We start from the raw sequence: 23,922 nt of genomic DNA on the forward strand, positions 1-23,922 counted from the left end.
AAACGACATCGCGTTATCCACTCAAAGTGAACATCAATCCAGTGATGCAGGGAAATCCAGCCGACGAGTTCCAAATGGGACGAAACGCGCGTCCTAGATTCCACTGCTTGCCACTATCCATCTTTGCTTATAATGCTTGTGAATTAAGGCTATATCGAGGCAATACTCACAGTATGCACACATGACAATAAGAGACTGACCATTTACAGTCCTAAGCATCAATGGGAAGATTCAAACAAACAATACTAAGTGAATTCAGAATGTTTTTAGTTCTTGTAATGAGCAGAGATCTTTCAGACTACTAAAATAATTTTTTTAATACTGAAATTGCTTTGGCGGTTGATATCATTGACAATGTTAGTGTATGTCGAGAGACAAAAATTTGATCTATGTCTCGCTTTTACGAATGAATAACTTAAAATGATCTACATGTGTAATATATTATTAACATTATTTATAAAGGTTTTGTAATCTCTTGTTAATATTGAGGATTACCTTTGACCAGTTTACCTTGAGCGGATTAAACTTAGTTCTATTTTTTAATTACTGACCAAAATACAAGTTTATTCATTCGTGATCTTATCGGGTATGATAAACTATAGTAATAAAAAAATTGTAGATACATTACGTCTATAGGGATCACATTTGGATTATCTATTATAAGATATTTTTGAACAATTGAACACTTGGGATATCGGTTGATTATGCAAAACTTAAACTGTCCTCCTACAAGATTCTTGCTGAAAACTTATATAAACGTACTGTTAACATCTCTCTTTATGATTGAATTCTGCTGACTGAGAATATTCCACCTACTTGAATACATTCTTGTGAAGAATATATTGTTCATTTAAACTATGCAAAGAATTAGGTGGATAGATAAAAGCTGAATAATATCAATACGGTGATACCTGAGAAATAAAAGTCTGTGAAAACATTTTCAAAATAATACATTATGATTATTATTATCATTAAACTAAAATTAAAATTTAAATCTAAGGCAATTTGATGAACGTTTCTGATTGTTTAAAATTAAAAATAATGTACTGTCATGTCAAATCATTTAAGCTAGTCGCTATATATCACTAATCGATTGATCGACAATAAAGACCGACCAATAGTGACGTAGGTTTCTAATCAATGTTTAGTTGATATTAAGAAGTGAAATTTCGGTTTTAATGAAATCGATACCCTATCAGTATATAGATCGTAAGATTTTGTTATTATCAACAAAGCATATTTATGAAATTACTCAGTACTTTTTTTATTGAGGATTTATACAAGACATTATGACCATCTTCGCTTATTCAGCTGTATACTGATTTGATTATTTTAGTTTCATCAATGGTGTAATAGAATGAAATATTTTCTCTTAACAGAAGGTGAATGATTAACTTTTTTTATCAGTCAGTCAGTTATAGTTAACGTTATGACCTACCGTGTACATCAATTGACTCAAGTTGGTACACTTTACAGATTGAAAGCTGAATGTAAGTAATATAATCGAAAAAGAACACCTAAGAAGAAACATTAGAATGGAATTTTAGGGGATGAAGATAATAAAGTATAAACAATTACATCAGGGTTACTCAGTTTAACCCTGTCAATAAAAATAAATTGTCAATCACCTACTAATTTAAGTCAGCCAAAATAAATTTGATGTCATGTTTTATAGTTGTGTTTTGTTGTATTGTATTGCTATTTTTCTGCTTATGGGGTTTAAACTAAAGAATTTCTAAATTATTCTAGCAGGTTAATCAACTTTTGGCTTATAATAGAACCATTAATATGATATTTATTATCAGTTTTATAATAAATACTTGAGTTAATAGTGTATGTATCATAGGCGAACAATATATATTATTATTATTTATGATAGAAATTAAATGGAATTTGTTGTAAACAAGATTTAAATTGTGTATGACAAACTGAGATCTATAGATATCTAAATAATAAGAAAAAGACCATTGAACTTTGGTAAATGACCATGTTCAGTTCAAAATAAAACTTAAGTATTGGCCTACAGTAGTACGTACACTTAATTAAGTGGTGGTGATATTCTTGTGTACGAGAATACTATGATATAACATTATCCTCTCCCTCAGGATTTTTTTGAATACAGTAGTTGTCTAAAAATGTTCCAAAGATATGTTTGTTTAATTCAGATAAGAGAAATCTACAGCAAACATATCAAAGAAATTGTTATACCTGTTTATTGGAAGCAAATTGATCTTTACGTGTTTTAATTTTTACAAAGGATCTAGCTGTTAAAGTGGAAACATCTAAAAGAACTGTAATACGTTTGAGTATTCTTATGTAGATTATGTATGGATGAAAATAAACAGATTTTCTCGTTTATTCGTTTGGTCCGTGAGATCGAACCGTAAGACAGGAAAGTAGTTACATTGATCTGGTTAGAGAATTGATTAGCTCGCCTAGATGGTTTGTCTAGTACCAATTACCTTGTGCTAACTAACGACACTTTGAATGTGGGATAAAAGCCGAAAGAAACACTAATGGACTATTGGGCCAGAATGAAGTTCCCTACGTTCTCTCACCTGATAACCAGAATAGAGAATGGCTCAGCAAGCAGACATTTCTAATTTTGTAGTTCGAATTTATAGAGTGAAATCTCGACCATACATCTATGGAATTAAGAATCTACAATACGAGCATAACTGAGCCATAAGTAGAAGAAGATTGAGTGATAGGTTCGTAATAAATTAACAATACTTTAGGAAAGATAGAACACAGTACTATAATTTCTGTGTCAAAAAAAGCCTACAAGTTAGGGATTACAAGAATATAATAGTTCAAATATTTAGTGATTGAACAACGAAAATATAAAAAGTAACCTAAAATAGCATCGTTCCAAAAGTTCACTTTTGCTTAATATTTATCTCGACATAGCAGTTGTATTAAAAGTTAAGTAAATATTTCAATGGTCGAGAAAGTTTGCCGCCCAAAAGTGTCGGTTTAATAGACTTGTATCCTCTGAACCGAAAGATTTTAATCGTTAAACACTCATTGTTCTTCTGAATAACATTATCAATACAAAGTTTAGGTACAAATGAACCAAAAGTTCACTAACCTACTCAATTTGAAAACATTAAAATGCGTAAAAGTCAACAGAAAAAGATGTTAACCATTCCGAAATTCTAGATTTATGATAAATTGAAGAATCATCTCTTTTAATGTTGGTCTGAATGTAATCACTAAATGTTACTGACAAGAATTAGTCATTAGAATCATATGATTAAACGAAAATAATAATTTCATGCAGTTAGTTCCCTTTATGAATTTAAACAAAAACAGAACAAATATTGATGCAGAATAATATGAATTCATTATATTTCGTGGTTTCTCATTTATGGGGAACCTCGAACAGAAGAAGCTTAAGCATGCTATCGATAGTACCACACTATACTGCAGATACATGGATGACACCTTTCTTCTTTGCGACAATCATAAACACTCCATCAATCTGCTCAGTTTGTTTAATAAAGCACACAAGGATATAGAATTTACTATGGAACATGAAGACGAAGATAAATTCCATTTCCTAGATATTGGAATTAGACGAACACCAGCGGGTACATTACAAAGATATGTTCATCACAAAAACACCTGGAGTGGACTGTATCTCAATTACTACAGTTTCTGTCCGATGAGTTACAAAAAGGGTATTGTACGAACCCTTTTCGACCGCGCACGCAAAATCTACTCCAATGAGTGTCTTGAGGAAGAAATAGCTTTAATCACCAATTGCCTACGTGAAAATGTATATCCAGAGAAATTCATCCACAAATATGCAAACACCAACCGTCGAATAAAATATGATCGAGTTGAAAAGAAAACATGCTTCCTATACCTACGTTTCAAAGGAGACGAAATCGCTGGAATAATTAACCACCGACTTAATTCCGCGTTGAAAGCGACCTACCCAGCAGCTAAACTGACAACAGTGTGGGAAACAAACTGCTCACTCAAACAAACTAAAATCGACAAATCCTTTTTTCTCAGTAGCTCCAACTGCATTTACCAATTTACATGTACGTGCCGAAGCACATACATTGGAAGAACCGAGAGAAGAGTGCATGTCCGCATTTCTGAGCATGTTCTCAAGAAACTGAGGCTGCAAGGCTCCAGGGCTCTCAACAGTGCGATAGCTCGGCATTTACTCGACACCGGGCACAGCATTGACATTTCTCATGCCTTTAAAATCATTAGTAAACAAAGAAGTACAACTGTTCTCCGGTTTGCTGAAGCGATCGCGATAAAAAAACTCAAACTGGATCTATGTATTCAAAAAGAGACAGTGATAAACTTATTACTACTCTGGTAATCCTTTTTTTTGTTTTCTTTTTCTTGTTTGTTTCAGTTTTGTTGTTATTAGTTCAATTTTGGTTAATATTCAGTTTTTATTATATTCCCCTCCCCTTACCCGATTCTTAAACCACCCTTTCTCTCACACATTTCCGCTCATTTGTCTCTCCTAATTATATGAACTATCCAAATTTTATTCAATTATTACGTAACCTACCCTAATTGTTTTCAACTACCTCTAAAATAATCACATTTTTGATTTTATCTGTCTCTTAACTCCACTCAACTATTACGCCACCCTTTATTCTAATACCTAATAATCTCTGACCTTTCCTTGCCCATATATATATATATATATATATATATAGTTATCATCGATGACTTTTGTTATTCCAATCCTTTACATTCACTTATGTCAGTCGTTCCATCCTATTTATTACCCCAATGCTAAAACTCTAATGCATATTTGGTTGTAAGCAGCTGATGAGAAACCACGAAATATAATGAATTCATATTATTCTGCATCAATATTTGTTCTGTCTTTATGAAAATAATAATGATTAGTCAAAAAACCTTATTAATTTTATTAGATTTTATATCTGTCTTATTTCCGCGGTTTATCAAGTTATCTTTCATCCACATAAAACTCAGTATTATTGAACGTGTTGTTATTTTTAGAAAGAATAACGAATAATTACTCGTTGGTTTTAACGAGTTAATGAATCAACTTAAATTAGTCTTCATTGACAAAAAAAGCTAACAAAGGAAGTCAGACAGTCGAAATATTTATACCGTAGCGAACTATAACTCAATCGAGGAAGGCCAATTTAATGTTTAACGCAAAATGACAGTGTCTTGATAAAATATGGTAATTATACATTACATACTTCATTTGCACATCTTCCATCAGTTGTCTCTTACAAACTCCATAGTTCCTTCATTTCCGTTGTTGTTGCAGTTACTCTACCTTTACATTTCTGTTCTCTTCAATTCGGTCTTCTCAATCTTCTAAAACAATGTAAACGTCTGATAATGGTTATTGATAAGTGAAAATGGGACTGAGGTGGGAAGGGGGTTTGATTTGATTCCTAAGGGTTAAGGAATGGAAAGGGTACAAAAACAATAAAATGAAATTCTACGAAAAAAGTTCAATATAATGAAGCAAACTTGAAAAAGTATTTCAGTAACATTAAAGCGACTGTGGTTTAAATTTATTGTCCACATGTGTCTCTCCCATCAAAGAACAGTTTTCACAACTTTCCTACTTGAATCCCTTAAAGCTGTCGCCCAATAATGTTGCTAATTTTAACATGATGTACCCGATTATCATTGTTTTCAGATGGATATAGAAGTCGATCATTTGTGCACAAAATATTTTTTTCTGATAACAATGGAATCTGGTAATCACGATATCATTAGTTTAGATTAAAGTTTGAACATGATTATAATCAGTGATAATTTGTTTTTCATCATGCTATAACATCACATATTTGAGCGAAAACAATATACATTTAGACACATTGAGCACGTATTTGGAAAATACTCAAATCAATGACTATTTTTATGATATTTATGATCATGCGCTGAATATTTATCGATAGGAATGAAGAAAAAAACAACTTCGGTCGTTTTAATGTCAGCCAAAATGCTTAAGATTGATATTGTGTAATTCTACCCATTACCCTACTACATTATTATAATCTTTACTATTATTGTTATTATTATCATTAGTAGTAGTATTTATATTTCTAAATTGTTACGAACCATCATTTAACTATATTGTGTCGATGCTTGACATCAATCAGTTATTCAACTAAAAACTATCCACTCATCTCAGATCTGTAATGTTAATTCAATCTATTATGATACATAATCATGTATACACCATTGTTCAGTTGTTTAAATAGGATAGTGATCAAAATTCTCTTAGCCACGTGCAGAATAAATCAAAATTAAACAGAACGACATGATAAACCAACTGTTTTTCTCTTATAAAAAGAAGGTATCAAATTATTTTTAGATATTTTTAAAGATTTCGTAAATATGTTCGAAAAATTATTTCGTCGAGTATGTGTATGTGTGTGCCAAAGTGAGAGAGAGAGAAAAAAAATATTGCATTCAGTTCATTTCGAGTTATTACAGAAAAATAACACAGTGTAAAGAATGGTTTTTTCAACTGTAAATGTATTGGACAATGTGAATCTTTTATGACTATGTCTGCATTTATAGATGATTGTAAAGTTTTTTGTTCTGTTCCCCTTTTTCGCTATCGCTCGCTCTCTCTCCCTCTCTGTCTCCGATCACTTTCGCTTCTTCGTTTCTGTCATGTATTCTTTCTTTAGTAATATATATATATATGCATTATAAAGTTACAAAATATATCCGGTCATAGCTAATTGATCATATTAATAATTTCTAACATATTTTAAACAAACACATACACACAAACATACCTCCAGACAGAAAAAAGATTTTTTTTCTTTTTTTTCAGGTAAATACATCATATTTTCATTTTCTGTATATATTTAACCTGATGAAACAGATCAGAAAAAGGGAAGAAACAAAGAAGTAGTATTATTCTAATGAAAATCAAATATGTATTCTATTATGTTGTATGAGAATTTGACAAATTAAAATGACGTCCTAGTAATTAATTTATTACTATTTTCTATAATTTTTTACAAAACAATAAGTTTCATATAAATTCAGGAGAAAATAAACAATATTTTATTTGAATTAATAAACCAACTGACTAGTGTTTGGGACTGTTTTCCTCTTTTGTTTCATGGTTCTATCGTGTCGTGTATTCGTAAGACATGGGTGTGTGCGCACACAAAATGGGTGAATCAGGTGCATAGTTTGAAAATCTTGAAAAAAAGAAGAGGATAAAGGAATAGTAAAATTTTGCAAATGGTTGGTAATATCATAGGATTTATATGATTTAGATTTCATTAATTCTAATTAAAGTTTTTCATAATTTAAATTATTGAGGAGAATGGAAAGATTTAATGTTTACAGTTAAATTCATTTAATATATCTATTATATGTGTTCGGTGATCAAACCGCTAATCAACATTATACCTTGTGAAAAAAACATAGACAATAAGACTAGTAAAATCATTCCTATTTCCTGACGTTGAATATTTTTTTTAAAAACGATATACATAATTAATAAAATAATAGATAAATTAAATAAATATTTCCTGGAGTTCTAGTGAGAAGCAGTGACCAGTGAAGTTCAACTAGGTCTGTTGGGAGATATTAACTCACTGAAGGCAATTGTGAACGGTTGCTCAATTTCGTGAATTGGTTGAAGTTAGACATTCACACCAATGGATGCCGGCTTAGTGGTCTAGTGGTTAAGCGCTCTGGCGCGAGACTGGTAAGTTTTGGGTTCAAATCTCGCGAGGCGGGGTCGTGGATGTGCACTGCTGAGGAGTCCCACAATAGGACGAAACGGCCGTCCAGTGCTTCCAGGTTTTCAATGGTGGTCTAGCTTCAACTGACTCATGATTTCAACTATGAAAATTAGTTAGTTTTTAAATACCAAATGTAGTGACCATATTTTGTTTAGATATTATGAAAGTAAATACACTTCACTTTTATTAGTGATTTGGGTGTCAAATTTCGTAGTCATTGTTAGATTATGTAACAACTGAGGATCCAATATTTGAGGCTACATTTCCCCCAACAAGGAGTTTATTTCAATTATTTGGTGTTGGTGACCGAGTAAAAATTAAGCTAATTAATTAGGAGGCTTGTAGTTAATCATATCATAAACTTTAGGAATTAGATGTCCAATGCTATTTTGAGTAAGGACTACATTAAAGGAATTTAAGTGACAGACTATATAAAATTTAGTCTCTAGGATGTTAGCATGTTGGGAATAAATGATAGGTTCGTCAATAATTACATAGTTGAAAATTTAACCATCGAATTTTTTTCCATCATCCTGTAGATAACTGAGCCTATAATTATTCAGGTCGATTTCACCTTCAGATATGTATCATGGTATGATATATGCTATTGTTCAACAGTATGGGTGGGTGGCTGTTTCTAGTGAGTCGGTGAGAGAAGTATTGGGACTATATATCTACTGTAGTTAAAGTAGATGATTACAATCTCGTCTACCCTTCAACGTTTTTAGACCTTAAGGGAGGTCATAGCCTTAAAATCTTTGAGATAATTAAAAGAAATAGATTGTATGAAGTTACTAGTCAGATACATGATTTCTAAATCAATTTTATTTAAGGATTGATTATTATTCACAAAAATACTACTGAAGAGGTTTGTGATAGCATTAGAATAATTTACAAATGTGTGATTATGCAAAATACAGGGGATATCTGTATTTTTGTATTCTTTAATGCACTTATTTAAGACACCAGTTACATTTTTTTATGGTTTGAATCACTACTCAGTGCTGACAACTTCCTGTCAATGCATTTAACCTATGAGTTTCATGAATTTGATTAAAAATCATAGTCCACTGTATCATATTGGTGAAACTAGGCCAAATACACACATTAGTGTGAAATATAAATATCTTGACTAACAATAGCCTTGAATAACTTTCTTTAATATATATGAATCCCCTTAAATAAAAGAAATCTCATTTAATGTCGAATTATTAATTTGAAAATTCTTAATCTAATCACTACTTAGTAATTATATAGTCCTTTCTTATATCATTATTAACATAATTATTACATTTGCAATATTTATTTGCGCATATTCAAGATATCCCTTATTATTATTATTATTCTGTTTTGGCAATCTACACTTCTTATTAAAAATACCAAAAAAAAAAAAAGAAATAATGAATAATTTCCAGCTTAAAACACAAAGAATTTATTTGTTCTTTTGTAGAATCTCTTTTGAAAAGAAACTATTTTGTTCTGTTATCATTGAATAATAATGTATACTGTTATTATCATTATAACTATTAATGTAACAAAGAATAATTTAAGATTTGCGAAGTTTTCAAGTATAGAAACGAATTATTATCGAAGTAATTTTCTTTTCTTAACACATGAACGCAATAAATGTAGATCATTTTAAGAAAGGAATTCATGTGTACTTTGGTTTAATACTAAAGGTAGCAAACTTTGAACTGAATGTACCGATTTAACAAAATGAGTTATATATATATATTAATTTAAAGGTTTTATAATAACTACAAGCGAGATTTACTGGAATAAACCTACGTTATTTTACTTGCGAAATTAAGTGAAGCCAATAATTCATTGGTTAATTATTCATTGCAAGATCTGAAGGTCCTAGGTTCAATCACTAGAGGAGTCATATGAGTGCACTACTAAGAAGTCCTATATTAGTACAAAATAGTTGTCTTCTACCCTCTGGTTTTGCATAGTACTCTAGATCAAATCACTTAGTGATATATATATATATATATATGATCAGTTGGAATTAGGAGTTTTCTCTTCAGTTTCAGCCGTCGTATTCATATGGTTTCAGCCGTCGTATTCATATGGTTTAATGTAGACTTCATAAGTGACCACCTTCAACTAACTAAAGAAAAATACACTCGTCTATAATTTAACTCAGTAATCACATTGAAATGCAGACTACATTGTACATTATTCAATGACATTGTCGGTTAAACTCGAGTGAAATGAATCGATGAAAACGTTTAGCGACTGTATTCAAACATAAAATGGTATATACTGATAGACAGACAGATAGATCAATAGGTATATATCACAGAGAGAGCAAATATTTAGTAATTTCAATGAAAATTATTCAATCTAAATCTTCAACTACATGAATGCATTCAATTTATTAGAACATATTTGAAAAGTTACATTCTCCATTCTTAAGTGTTTTATGTTGTTTCGCTGATTTGTCTAAAATAATTTCTTTTTATGTGTTACCAACAATATTAAACTCAATGTATCATCACTTTTTTCTATGAAGATGATGAAGTTTTCTGGATTCCTTTGAATGCATAAAATAGCATATTCAAGTGTAGTCTACCATCAACATTTACGATTATTATTATTATTGTTATTACTATCAATGTTAGTGGGTAAAATCCATCACTATTGAAATGGTTTCATACAAATCATACATGAATATTTAGTCGAAAATTAACTTCCAATCTAATTCTTTCATGTTCTTGTCTTTTTCTTTTCTCAGAAGAAAATTTAATAAAACAAATGAATTCTATACTTCATTCAACATTGATAAACTATAGAATACTTAATTTGATAAGAGGTTATGTTGTTGTGTGGTGATTTTTTTCTTTCAATATATACATAAATATGTACATATAATTAAACATCAAGTGACTGGAATGGAACATTTAAAGTTCAGACTAACATGTGATTTAATAAATTTTGATGAATTCTACTTAGTAATAATGAAATAAAGAAATAATTTGTATTATGAAATAAATAAATAAATCGATTATATGCAAAGATGGATAGTGGCTAGCAGTGTAATCTACGACGCGCGTCTCGTCCTATTTGGGACTCGTTAGCTGGATGTACCTGCATCTCAGAGTTGATGTTCACTCTGGGACTCGAACCCAGTCCCTTTTGCTTCAAATGCCATCGCGTTATCCACTGAGCTACTGAGTCCTGATAGCCACTTGCTTATGCAATGGGTTAAAATTTAAATTCACTTGGTATTGTTTGTTTGAATCTTCCCATTGATTTGTTAGGATTGCAATTGATCAGTCTCTTGTTAGGATATGTGTATCCTGTGCGGTCTGCCTTGATATTGTCTGAAAATACAAGCTTTATAAGCAAAGATGGATAGTGGCTAGCAGTGGGATCCACGACGCGCGTCTCGTCCTATTTGGGACTCGTTAGCTGGATGTACCTGCATCTCAGAGTTGATGTTCACTCTGAGACTCGATTCATTTTAATTAAATGATCTATGTATGAATACTGTTAATATTTTGTTTACTAATAAAACATCAGCTGAAAATTGTATATATTTTAATTAAATTAAAAAGAAAACTTTATTATATAGTTTTATATTTAAACTGTTCAATGTACATTTTTCATTTGTATTCTGTGGCTGAGTTGAGTTTTTTTAGATTTCGTAATCTATTGATTGATATTCTTGAAAATCTTTAACTCTGTTAACTGTGAATTAATGAATCTATATTACTGAGAAAATCTAAGATTATTCAAAAAACTAGCTAGTTAGATTTGATTATTTGGTTTAAGATTTTTTTTTAAAAAAACTTATAATTTTTATCTTTTTTTCTCTGTTGTTATTAAAGAACTGGTCACATTCAATATTAGGACCTTTGAAGTAGTGTTAAAGTTCATTGTTTTGTTTTGCAGATGTAATGGAGACAGTCCAATACGTGTTATAATTCTGAAGTAGGAATCTTAGCCTTTTAGAAACATCCCTTTGTCATTCCGATTCCCATATCGGACATTATCTACCGGCCTTTGGGATTGATCGTAAAATGTAGAGAAGCAATCAGTTTACATTTTAATACGGTAGAATAGGGAAAAGCAATTCTGTATTGAAGACTTTTGGTCTATTCTTTCTCACAGTAAATAGGGTTCTGGAGATTGTACAATTTAATGACTTGAGACATTGTCAAATCAAACTCAGATTAAGTATCAGTGTTGAAATTTTGTAAAACTCTGTTGTATACTTCATAAATGTTATGATTATATTGTTACGTGAGACGTATCATTAATTTCATTTATGTCTGCCTCATTTTCTTCATTGTTTAAAATATTATCATCACTTCTCTTAGTGGTTGGTACGCAGTTATTTACAACATATTTAAATATTCACTAAGTAAATTTAGATCCTTAAATAAGTTTCTTTTTGACAAATATTTGCAAATGCTCAAGTGGAAAGATCAAAGATACTGATTGCTAAACAAACATTTTAGACAAATGTAAGTATGGATATTTCTGTCTAAGACTATAATTATTTGATGAATATTGTCTAATTTGAAACTTAACATCATTTCGAATTGCATTTCAGACATATTATCCAAATTGTAAACCCACATAAAATAAATATTAGTTTTTACCCATGAGCAGAAACATTACTCGAATACAAACATATTTGATTCTATTCTGTTCTACTTGATGATTTTATTGCTTAGATTATACGAACTTCTAATTGTATCATATTTTGACTGTTGTTAATGGTGGACAACTTAAACCTTTATATTTATTATTTTATACTTTCTGAACAAATTATTAGCTATCTAAATTTAGTACCTCAATGGATAGTATTTTGGCATTTCAAATTATAGACTGTAGTTTTGATTTCCAATATGAATATTAACATCAGGGTACAGACATATTCATCTGATTAGTTTCAAATATATAACTGCACTCACATTCTGGATTTTAGTGATAGATATAATACGAATATAAATTTTTCTTAATTTAATGGACCTATCGAAACAATCCGTATAGAGTCCACATGAGCTAATGGAGGGTAATAAATTAATGTCTGTTTTAATTAAATATTTACTACTGTGAGCTGCTACTGGACAATTTTGTGGCGATTACTTCATAGGTGTTTTTTCGTTTAAACAATTTATTAAAAGTATTAAAATATTTTATTCCGAAAACTTAAACCTTTTGCGTTCAAAATCTGTATTAATTAATCTTCTTCTAAGTACTGGAGATTTATATTCTCGGGTTTTTTTCTCTGTAATAAACTTTCTTGACATAATTTAGAAATGGACTCAAAATAAATTTACTAAACTTTAAAGATGAATTCAACTCATTGATGCTCCTTCTTAGATGTTTGCCAACTCTTCTATTTTGTCTACATAGGGTAATATTACAAGTGTTTCAGTAATTTGGTGTTGGGCAACTGTAAAGAAGTTAGGTATTTGGTACTGTCTAGTAATGTCATATGATACTTAGTCTACTTTAGAAAAATATCTGTATAATATTTCAGAGTAGAACCGGTCAGTCTACTATGAGTTACAGACAGTAATAAATTAATTAAACTAAAATGAAACAGAAACTCAAACTAACTCTATGATTAATAAGTTCAGTTAGATTATGCTATTCGTCTAGCATAAGTTTTAAACTTCAATTTTTTAATAATCATTAGATTTTTGACATTTCTCTCTTTCTCTACCTTTCTTACGCATAATTTTTTTTTAAACTTTTCAGCATAGTAACATAACAAAATGAAAGATGATTAATTGTTAAGATATATGTGTGTGGTAATATGGGTAATGTGTAAGGTATTTATATTTTCGTGAAATTTTATTTATATACTATGTATATAATAATGATGTATTGAATATCTAAGATATATATATATATATAATTGAATGTCTACAAACTTTCGTATTATATTATCCAGCTCATATCACATGATCATTTAGTTATACTAATAAACTTTAATGATAAATAAAACAGCTTAACTAGTAAATTCATTTGTTTGCTAAATGAAACTAGATTAGCTAAATTGCTTTTCATTTTAAGAAGACATGTAACATGAATTAACTGCAACTGTAAAAAAATATTGTTCATTGTATTCTAGCTAAGTAGTCTTTAGATAAGATGATTAGTATGAAACATGAAGGTTCTGGATTTCATCTCTTCGGAGTGATGAACTCGTATATATGTTGTGTTGAGGTGATCTATAGTGAGGCCCAACAGTTGTCTAAGGTATACTCTTGGGTTTCGGCGACATAAAAATTCACACAAAATTCTTATTAGAATGTGACAAAAGTTCAGCACACCTTTATTTCAACTTATTATGAAATCTGTAAAGAAAGATATTATGGCCTAGTTATCAAGTATAAATGCATGTAGTCGGCTTTGAATAATATATTTTTATGTAACGTTTAATGATACTAAATAGCTTCCTAAAATGAAATACATGAAGTATGAATCAGAGGCTGAAACTTGTTGATTGAATGTCAAGAATTCTGACTACTTCCAATACCCATTTACATTAGTGATAACATCTAGATTTACTTAGGTGGAATCATTTTTCTCTAGGCAGGAGTTATTATATGTAGCTTACAGTTAGCTGTATAAAACTGCTCTTTTTAGTTTAATTGTGTTTCATGATATATTTTAATGTCTTTAAAAATTCATTTTTCAAATATGAATGTTTTATAGGAAGTTAGTTGATGTTAATGTATTTAAATGTACTCACCTGATCGTTTAACAATCTCCTTTTGGTAATAAGCAGAGATGGATGGTGGCTAGTAGTGGAATCCATGATGTGCGTTTCAACCTAATGAGCACTCGTTAGTTGATTTTTACTCGTGGATTCGAACCCAGTACCGTTTGATTAAATGCTATCGTATTATCTAATTAGCTACCAATTTCAGATAACCACTGGTTTGTGGAATAAAGGGAAGTTTAATTCATTTGTAGTGGTTGTTTAAATCTTTCGATTGATGTCTAAGACTACAACTAACCAGTCTCTTTTTGGCTTCTGTACTTTGTATTCAGGTTGCCTCGAAATTACCATTAAGTCACAAGTACATCGATCAATCTCTTAGTAAGTCATAACATTAAGTTGAAAGATAAAATTAGAGATATAGTTAGTTATTTCACAGATTTTATTGACATGATACTTTAAAAACTTTACATTTTTCTTGATTCATAATAAAACAAATGCAACAAAAGTTGTACTTTTGTTTAGCTCCAAAATAAAACTTGTTTATACCGACAAATTATTTGGAACTGATCAGGTACCTACCGATTTCAAAATCGATACAATTAGGTCAATCACATAGACTAGACAATATGATATTTGTGTCTGTTTACTTATCAGTTGGTCTATTTGATTTCATTCTTCAATGGGTTAGCCATTTCACACATTTCATTGCTTATTTTTGAAATTTTTTTGACAGTTAAAATAAATGGCATAACTTTGAATTTCTATTGTGCTTATTGATCTTATTTAGGTTTTTTTAAAATTCCATTCTATTATCATCTTTATTGTTCTCTGTTATATTTAGAGCTTTGATTCTTGCTATACCGCGTACTACTACCCCACAACGTCGCAAGAGAGAAGACAGATGACTAGTAAGTAGGAATTTTATTGCCAGCACAGTGTCAAATGTAGTACAAAAATGTCATGTATTTATAGTTTTTAACTGAAAGTAAATCATCATTTTGGACATCCAATAGGCACATAGGGGATCCTTCTAATGCATCCAATAGGGAAGCTACACGTCGACACTCTAGAATTTTCCTCTACCAGTGATTGGAAGGAATGTCTTCAGCTCTTTCTGAGCTTCTTGAGGCTTCCTTGAGTTTACCAACGAGCCATCCTTACATTCTCCAAATAAGACTAATTATTACAAGAATAATTACTTACTAGTGTAAGTTCATGACTTTTAATTATAATTCATTAATAATTCAATTTAAGCATCCAGATAGTATTATTCATACATCATAAAATAAAAAAAATTTAATAATGAAATTCTTGCTCATTTATTTGGAGTTATACAAAATAATCTCTTTACTTAATTGAATGAATCTTAGTTACCTACCTTTCATTGAAAAAATTAGATGTTTTTTTCTTGAAGATTTTTGATATTTATCAATTCAATGTTGACAATATCAATTCTGAAATAGTATTAATAATAATAATAATAATTCACTTCCATCAGTTATTACTCATATCTACACTTCAAAATCAATCAATCATTATTACTTAAATTATAATCTGTTATATTATCATATGACATTGTCAACAATAATAGAATACTACATTATAAACAAAATTCTATCCAGTGTTCAATTTGTCAATATAAATTGATTATGTTTAATTTTCAATCATTTTAATGAATAAAAATTTAATTTTGAACATAATTATTTTGATATTATAGTAATAAGCATATTGGTTAGCGTTTTTTTAGCGGGTTTGGCCACTAACCCCATGCCCAACCTTCCTCCTTTACCCGGGCTTGGCACCGGCAGTAGGCTCCCAAGGAGCTACAGGCGGAGTTAATAGACATATTGGTATTATCATTAATTAATTAATTATTTATTAACAAGAAACATCTCCATACATGTCATTAAAAGTGCCTAGAAGTAATTCATCATTTATTTAACCTTATGATCATTGGGTTCAAAACTTCAACAATTGTATCATTTACACTTTGTTTAATTAGTATTTTTCAATGAAGTGTAAATAAAATTACGTTCTTGACAAACTGTTCTTAATTTACAAAAAAGAAAAAAAAAGAAAAAAAGAAAATTTCACTTTTAATTTTTTTTATTTTTCATTTATAAATTAGTAAGTAGAGTAGGTTTTCAACATTCTATACATTTTTATAAAAGAAAAATTGATGAATTATCATATTATGACAAATTAGATGAAGAAAAATCGTTGTTGTTGTTGCTAAGTAGATTTATTATTATATTAAAATTGTTTTAATTAATTAAATCTAGTTAACAAGAACGAACAATAATTCCTTACTATTAAGGGTACTAATTGACGGGTATGATTTTTGAAAATTTTACAATAATAGAAAAAAAGTATATATAAGTTTACAGTACAAATGTCACTCAACCCTATTTATATATATATATAAATGATACCTTAATTTGTGATGCGTCTATATTTATGTTTGGCGTTTAATTATATATTTAATTAGGTTGTTTAATGGCTATATATAAATATTAGTTCAACAAGATAAATGGAACACTTTCATTAAAGCAAAACCTTCAAGAGAAGCGTCATATAAAACGGAATGATAATATTGTGGAGAAGAAGGAATAGCAGGAAGATAATATGATATATGAAACAAAGAAGTAAAAATTATTAAAGAATATTGATTAAATAGAAGCAAGACAATAAAAGGTTTCTTTCAGTTAGAAGGTGGATATTTTTATGATAAAATATAATAAAGAAAACATAATAATCACTAACTTTTATTATGTCATGTGAAATAAGTTTCAAGCTAATATGTTACATATTCTCAAGGACTTTATATAGAATGTAACGGTAAACTGAACAGATGGTAAATCAATAAAATGATCATTCATTTGATGATATTATTGTAAGGAACTAACTGATTGTTCATTGACTCTCATAACTGGTTAAGAATTGAACTGAACTTATTGTGGTAAAATACGTTAATGTGTTGAGATCGATTAAATAAGGTGTTGAAATTTACTGAATCATTTCCATTATTCGCGAATACATCTATCACCCCAGCATAATTTGTAGTGTTCGCACCAGATACGAAGAGTGGTTGAATACAAGAACTTATTAAGTAGCTTCAAACTAGAGAGGTCAGATACCACAGCACTCAGATGTGATGATAATCTAAGTTTTAAATAATCTACATATCAAATGAAGTATTTAATGTATGGTCCTTATGTTTTATCATGACACTGTGTAAGTTTGTTTTAAAGTACAATTGGTCTTCTCCAACTGCGTTTACGTTCATTACATATGTGCCAGGTATAGTACTGTAGACTTTCTGTACTTTTATTACGTACATAAATCCTAATGTAACTGCGACTGACTCTGCTGAAAGACATCCAAGGAAAAGGTATAAACGAGATTTGTATTTAATAGAGATATGTTTGTCAGTCATAAGCGCGATTTCAAATGTACATCCACAAGAATATTCGTGATAACATCAAAAGATTCACCAATTCTACCAACAGCTCTCAGTACATGTTGTAATATAGTGGTCTCAAAAGTTCACAGAAAAAATAGTAAGGAACATTATAGGATCATAATTAATGTATTGAAATTTACAGATCGTAGAATTAAGCTTAGGGTGATGCTAAAATCACGTAGTCTCTTCATATAACCAATCAGGAGAAAAACTTCTCTATTATATTAACAAAACATTGAAAAAAATACGGCTTACACCAATATAAATAAAATTTGACATTGCTTTTTTTTACAGAGCCTTGAATACTATACAGTTCATCCAATTCCGTCAGGATGTTTATTTTCTTTCCATATATTAGATTAAAGTTATTTCTTTAGGATTTATATATATATATATATATATAGTCTGAATTTGGTTTCTTATACAATGATTTGTAGAAATTAAAAAAGTTATGAAATTTACAACTAATGGCATAGAGACGTTTATAGAAGTTGCTGAATTTTGTACTTTACATCATGGACTGACTGCAGCTAGACAATTATTTAAAAATCAAAATACACTCAACAGATATTTCATTCTGGTTTAGGACTTTTCAGGTGTGAACTCCTACAATCCTGTCTAGGATCAAATTTTGTTTATCTCCTTAAAAAGACTACTTTGACAATTCATACATCCATATGTACATCCTATAAGTATTGCCTGAATATAGCTCAGTGAATAACATGTTTATCTTTAAAACAAAAGTCACTAGGTTTCAGTTACAATGTAAACATGAACGCTTGGATTTAGTCTCATCTAGCTGACGAGTCTCCATTGGGAGTAACAGGTGTAAGTAAGTAAGCAAGCTGACAAGTGCTCAGTAGAAACGAACGCTCGTTCTGGATTTTTCGGATAACCATAGTCCATCTATTTTATTAGTAAAAAGTAATTGAGTTAAAAAAGAAACTTAATAGACATATTATCAATGAATGATTTCTTTTGTTTCATCTTAAGTAGCAAATAAATGTTATTTTTAAGAAAAAAAATTGAACATTTTTATAATCAAAAAACAAATAAATAGATACTAGTTAAAAGTGATTTCCTTTATCATATTGACAATTTTTTTCTTCCTACTTATTTAATAATCGATATGTTCATGTTTATGTATATTTAGTGAAAGTACATTAACTGACCAATTGTTACTATTAGAAAAGAATGTTTTTATCAATAAATTTGATCAATGACAAAAAGGGAAGTATCTTAGAAATATTCTTTCATAGAATTATGATATTTTACCTAAAAAGTAAACTGAGATTTTTTTTCTCACTACATTATTATCGGTCACAGTTATGCTATTCGCATATGTATAGATAATATTTTTGACCAGTATAATAAGTGAACTGAAAAAGGGATCAGTAAACAGACAATGATATTCAAATGGGAGATTTTTTTAGTTGATTCATTTTAAGTTTATTATAATCATGGTTTAAGATAAATATACTAGTTACTAATTTTTTGATGAATCTTGGCCATTTCAATCATTTTGGATTACCTGAAATGTCACAAAAATCTTTATAGACTCTGTCCATATATATATATATGGTCCAACCAGACATGATAGAAAGGAAACGTTTGACAGGACATTGATTATCTGTTATGGATTTCTAAAAAAATGTTTTATATTTAAATGCTTATCTCCTGATAAAAGTTTGGTTTGTCATACAGTAGCAGTCATAAAACTTCCAGAAAGCACTTTATAAGGTGAAGTGGCTTAGTATCAACTAACGAATAGATTGTGAAAAATTTAAGTTTGACCTTTATACAAAAAGGATTAATCATATGAGTATTGCCTTATAATTTTCTTATCGGTTGAACTGTTAAAACAACACTTTTCAACCTAATAGTTAAAGATAATTGATTAAGTTAATGAATCAAATTTGTATTACTGTTGGTCAAGAAGAAATTTACGGTGGCAAGTTTTAAAACAGGTTACAGATTCGGGGCCCCATCAAATGAGGTTCAATAATTAACTGCTAACAAAGCGTCAGTATCTTTTATTTCAGTTACTGACTGGTATACTAAGTTATTACATATACGAGAGTTTCACAATCTCTAATGTCTTGTTATATGTAGAAATTTTGTCGTAAAGTTAGTGAAAAATGTCACAGAAGTACAATTTATTGTGTATTAATTAGTTAAATCATTTAGGATAGTATTGACTGTACCCTGTGCTTCATAAAGTTTGTGAGTGAAAACCACTTTTAATCATTTTTTTTATTAGTCTATTAATTTAAAATCCTCTAAATGTAAATATATTTTCCATGCTCCATCTAATTACTGTGAACAGTTTGCATTCAATTTCAGTTTTTATGCCAACCATAATGTAAAAAGAAAAAAGGCCGTTTAACAGGAGATCTTCTACAGTCTCGTGAAAAAGTAAGTGAAGTCTGACGTCTTGGCGCCCAAACATAAAAAGTTAACTTTGGAGGAATTTTGTATTTTCAGCTGGATGATTTAATCATGAAGCTTTTACTGTCCTTCTAGACAATCTTATCAGCATAAACTTCAAATATGAGTGAGTTATTGAAATTTCTCAACATATGACTAACAACTTGTTCTATCAGCTTTGATTTTGACTGGTTATAGTTCACCTTTATTTTGTCATTATTCGAATAATTATTTTGATTGTCATTCCACCTTTGATCTGATTTTGGAAATTATAGTTACTTATGATTTTTTTCAACTGCTTGATGTAATGGATCAATTTTGGCATGTTTACTTACTTGTACACCAAGTGTCTGAACTTCTTCTGATCTTTTTTTGCGTTCTCTCTATCTCTCACTCCAAGATTTTAACATTCTCCCAATTGAATCTGTATCCAAAGGTGCCTGCATCTATTGATATATACTAAGATACCTTATGGTGTATAACGGTTATCTGATCCACTAATATTAGAACCAACTTACTAATCTCTCAGATAAAGTTAATATTATGAGTAGTAGCACGTGTTATTACTTTTCAAGGTCCATAACAAATTACTTCATTCTTTTTATTGTAAAAATTTCTTTTTCTTTTTTAATATAAAAACAAACAAACATACAAATCCTAAACAAAACCACTGTTATTGAAAACAAACGAATTTATAAAATTGAACAATTATTATTAATTGAATTTTATCAATAATATTGATTTTCATAAGTTAAATATAAACTGAAATTAATCATCTAGTTTGTAACTACCCGATTAAAATTTATTAACCTTTATTTCTTTTCCTTTTTTTTGTTTTGATTCATTTTAATCACTAAGACAAAACAACGAAGTATTAATATATACTATATTCAATGTATAAGTAAAAATTTCAAAAATTATTACATTCATTGCGGTCCTAAGTATCAATGGAAAGATTCAAACAAACAATACTAAGTTAATTCAACCTTCACCCCATTACACAAGCAAGTGGTATCAGGACTCAGTAGCTCAGTGGATAACGCGATGGCGTTTGAAGCGAAAGGTACTGAGTTCGAGTCCCAGAGTGAATATCAACTCTGAGATGTAGGTACATACAGCTGACGAGTCCCAAATAGAACGAAACGCGCGTCGTGGATCCCACTGCTAGCCACTATCCATCTTTGTTTATAATTAATTGTTTTTGTCTTGTTTTTTTTAAAGTGAGATGAAAATTTTCCTAATTGATCAATTGAATATTGTTTAAACGTATCAATTTTGATTATTTTATTTTAAGGTGAAAATATAAATTTGAATATGCAGATGAAATATTATAATTTTGAGTATAAAATCTATGTATAACTTAGTGAATAAGTGTAGATTAATGAATACACCTTAGGAGGTGATTTTTTTAGGGGGCCACACCCCAAGCCTTTGACCTAGAAGTCTGATCCACAAGGCAGTGGAGCAACGTTAGGAGATGCAGTCCCATGGTAGCCAGTGATCACCAATAGGATCCTAAAGCCCATATTCACCATTGGTTTTGAATCAGAGTTTTCCAACTCCCCTAGGTAGAACCTCCATATCCACCAACCCGGTTAAAGCGCCGGACATTAGCTTTTCATCCTCTCAATTTCGTAAACAACAGTAATACCGCGAGAAGGCAGTGAGTAGGACTTCCATGGCGATGGCTGTATACGTGTGGCCATGTGAGAGCATTTAGAGAGGGAGAGCTGACTCTCCCCACCCTCGACCGCACTAGGGCATTCATTCTGCAATGAAATATGTTTAAATCTGTGTAATATTTGTTGAAAGACAAGTGTTGATATTATATAACAACTGTAGTAAATAAGAAGTGTTGTAAATATTCTATTCTTTGGATGAATTTCGCGGAAAAAACTAAACAAATACTTGATAGATGTGGAAAAATGTGGGATTGTAGCTTAAATTGAGTTAATTGATTGTTTTTGTTTAAATATTAAGAGGGATTTCACTTAATTAACTGTGATAACGGGATTATATTTTAGTATACAGGAAATATCTCATGAATATAATATGACTAAGCTACAAATGTTTACATGCTAAAAGCACATACAGAGATAAGCGCTACATGTATAAGCAAGTAGTGTTATTTCCAACAGATCCTCACCAGACTTTGCTCTAATATACAACGGTATAAGGATATGTGGGAAATAATGGATCGAACAAAGCTTGTATATTAAAATAAAGCCTGACAAAAATCTGATTGAAAACAATATTGTTCGCTTACATACTTTGTTATAATTTACGATATAATAATATTTGATATATAGAGATAAGTAAGATCAAGTTCCTTATATATTAAACCGGTAAATATGTTCAGAAATACCAAATTTCTTCATAGATATATTTCTAATTAGATGACCTTAGGCAAACAATGTTCAAACAACTAAGATTATGTTTCCTTTTTCAAAGAAAATTCTTATTTAAGCACGTGCCCGAGGATGGAATAAACACAAATAAGTTTTCTTCTGTAGTATTTTAAAAGTGTTTACACAAAATTATTTTCAATTCAACTGTAACTTATAGTTAACAATCTTTATTATTTATGTATGTTAATTATTTCCTATTGACTAGTATAAGATGAAAGGTTGACAGTTTTAGTTATATAACTATTTGTATATGTGAAAGAATAGATTGGAACTATTTTTGATAAACCAAAAACAGTAATTCTTTAACATATAGATAAAGTATAATGTAATCTTTACAGAGAAAATGAGGTAAGTTATGAAATCAATATTGTCTGTAAGCATTACTAAAAAGTCTACCAAAAAGAGGACTTTTTTTAGAAAAAAAAAAGAAAAGATCGCCGTTGGAATTTTCAGTGGTTCACTGTAAAATAATTGTAATTTTTTTTATTATAAATTTAAAAGCTTGTCATTTTCTACTTCCGGTATATATGATAATATAATTATTTAGGTACAATTAAATTAGAATAATAAATTATTGTTGCCAGTTATAAGTTATAATTTGTAAGGCCTACATTTCGGTGAATAAAAGTCATTACTGGGAAAATTATCAACCTTTTTGGTAAGTTATAAAAAAATGATAAGTTAACTCGAATAATATACATAAATGAACTTTTAAAAATCTATAATTTTAAGTTTCAGCTGTCTTGTTCTTATTAACCAGTCTTTAGAAAATTTGAGTGACATGACTATGAATCGTTCTCCAATGGAGTGGGTTCATTCGTTCTCACTCTTCCTTTGAAATTAAGTTCCGGAGTTTCCTTGTACCGTTTTTCTTCTAATCTTTTCTAATACTGTTATTACAGTTACTACTTCTATTACTCTAGGATATCTTGATAATTTTATCTTGCAGTGCTAATATGGTGCTGGAACTTGGACCGGTGTATATATGTGTCAGGTTCTAAGTTGTACATGACTGACTGATTGCCCGTTCTTATAAATGACTTAAAACTAAAATAGAACTTTTTCACCAGACTCGCAGCCAATGTAAAGTATTTGTTTTTAGTTTTAATAATTAACTGACACTAGGTAAAATAGAATTTATTTAAAGCAGAACCAATGGACACTGGATGTAACGGAAAATAACTT

At 29.8% G+C, this 23,922-nt stretch overlaps 2 non-coding genes across 2 annotated transcripts; one reads left to right on the forward strand and one right to left on the reverse strand.

The window, feature by feature from the left end:
- Positions 1-10,858: 10,858 nt before the first annotated feature.
- Positions 10,859-10,925, reverse strand: Smp_tRNA_02048_Pseudo_TTG.1.1. Its single transcript has one exon. It is a non-coding gene (tRNA).
- Positions 10,926-21,349: 10,424 nt separating this feature from the next.
- On the forward strand, positions 21,350-21,420 carry Smp_tRNA_01662_Pseudo_TTG.1.1. Its single transcript has one exon. It is a non-coding gene (tRNA).
- Positions 21,421-23,922: the final 2,502 nt, after the last annotated feature.

The sequence above is a fragment of the Schistosoma mansoni genome, chromosome 4 (assembly GCF_000237925.1).
Source record: "Schistosoma mansoni strain Puerto Rico chromosome 4, complete genome".
NCBI lineage: Eukaryota > Metazoa > Platyhelminthes > Trematoda > Strigeidida > Schistosomatidae > Schistosoma > Schistosoma mansoni.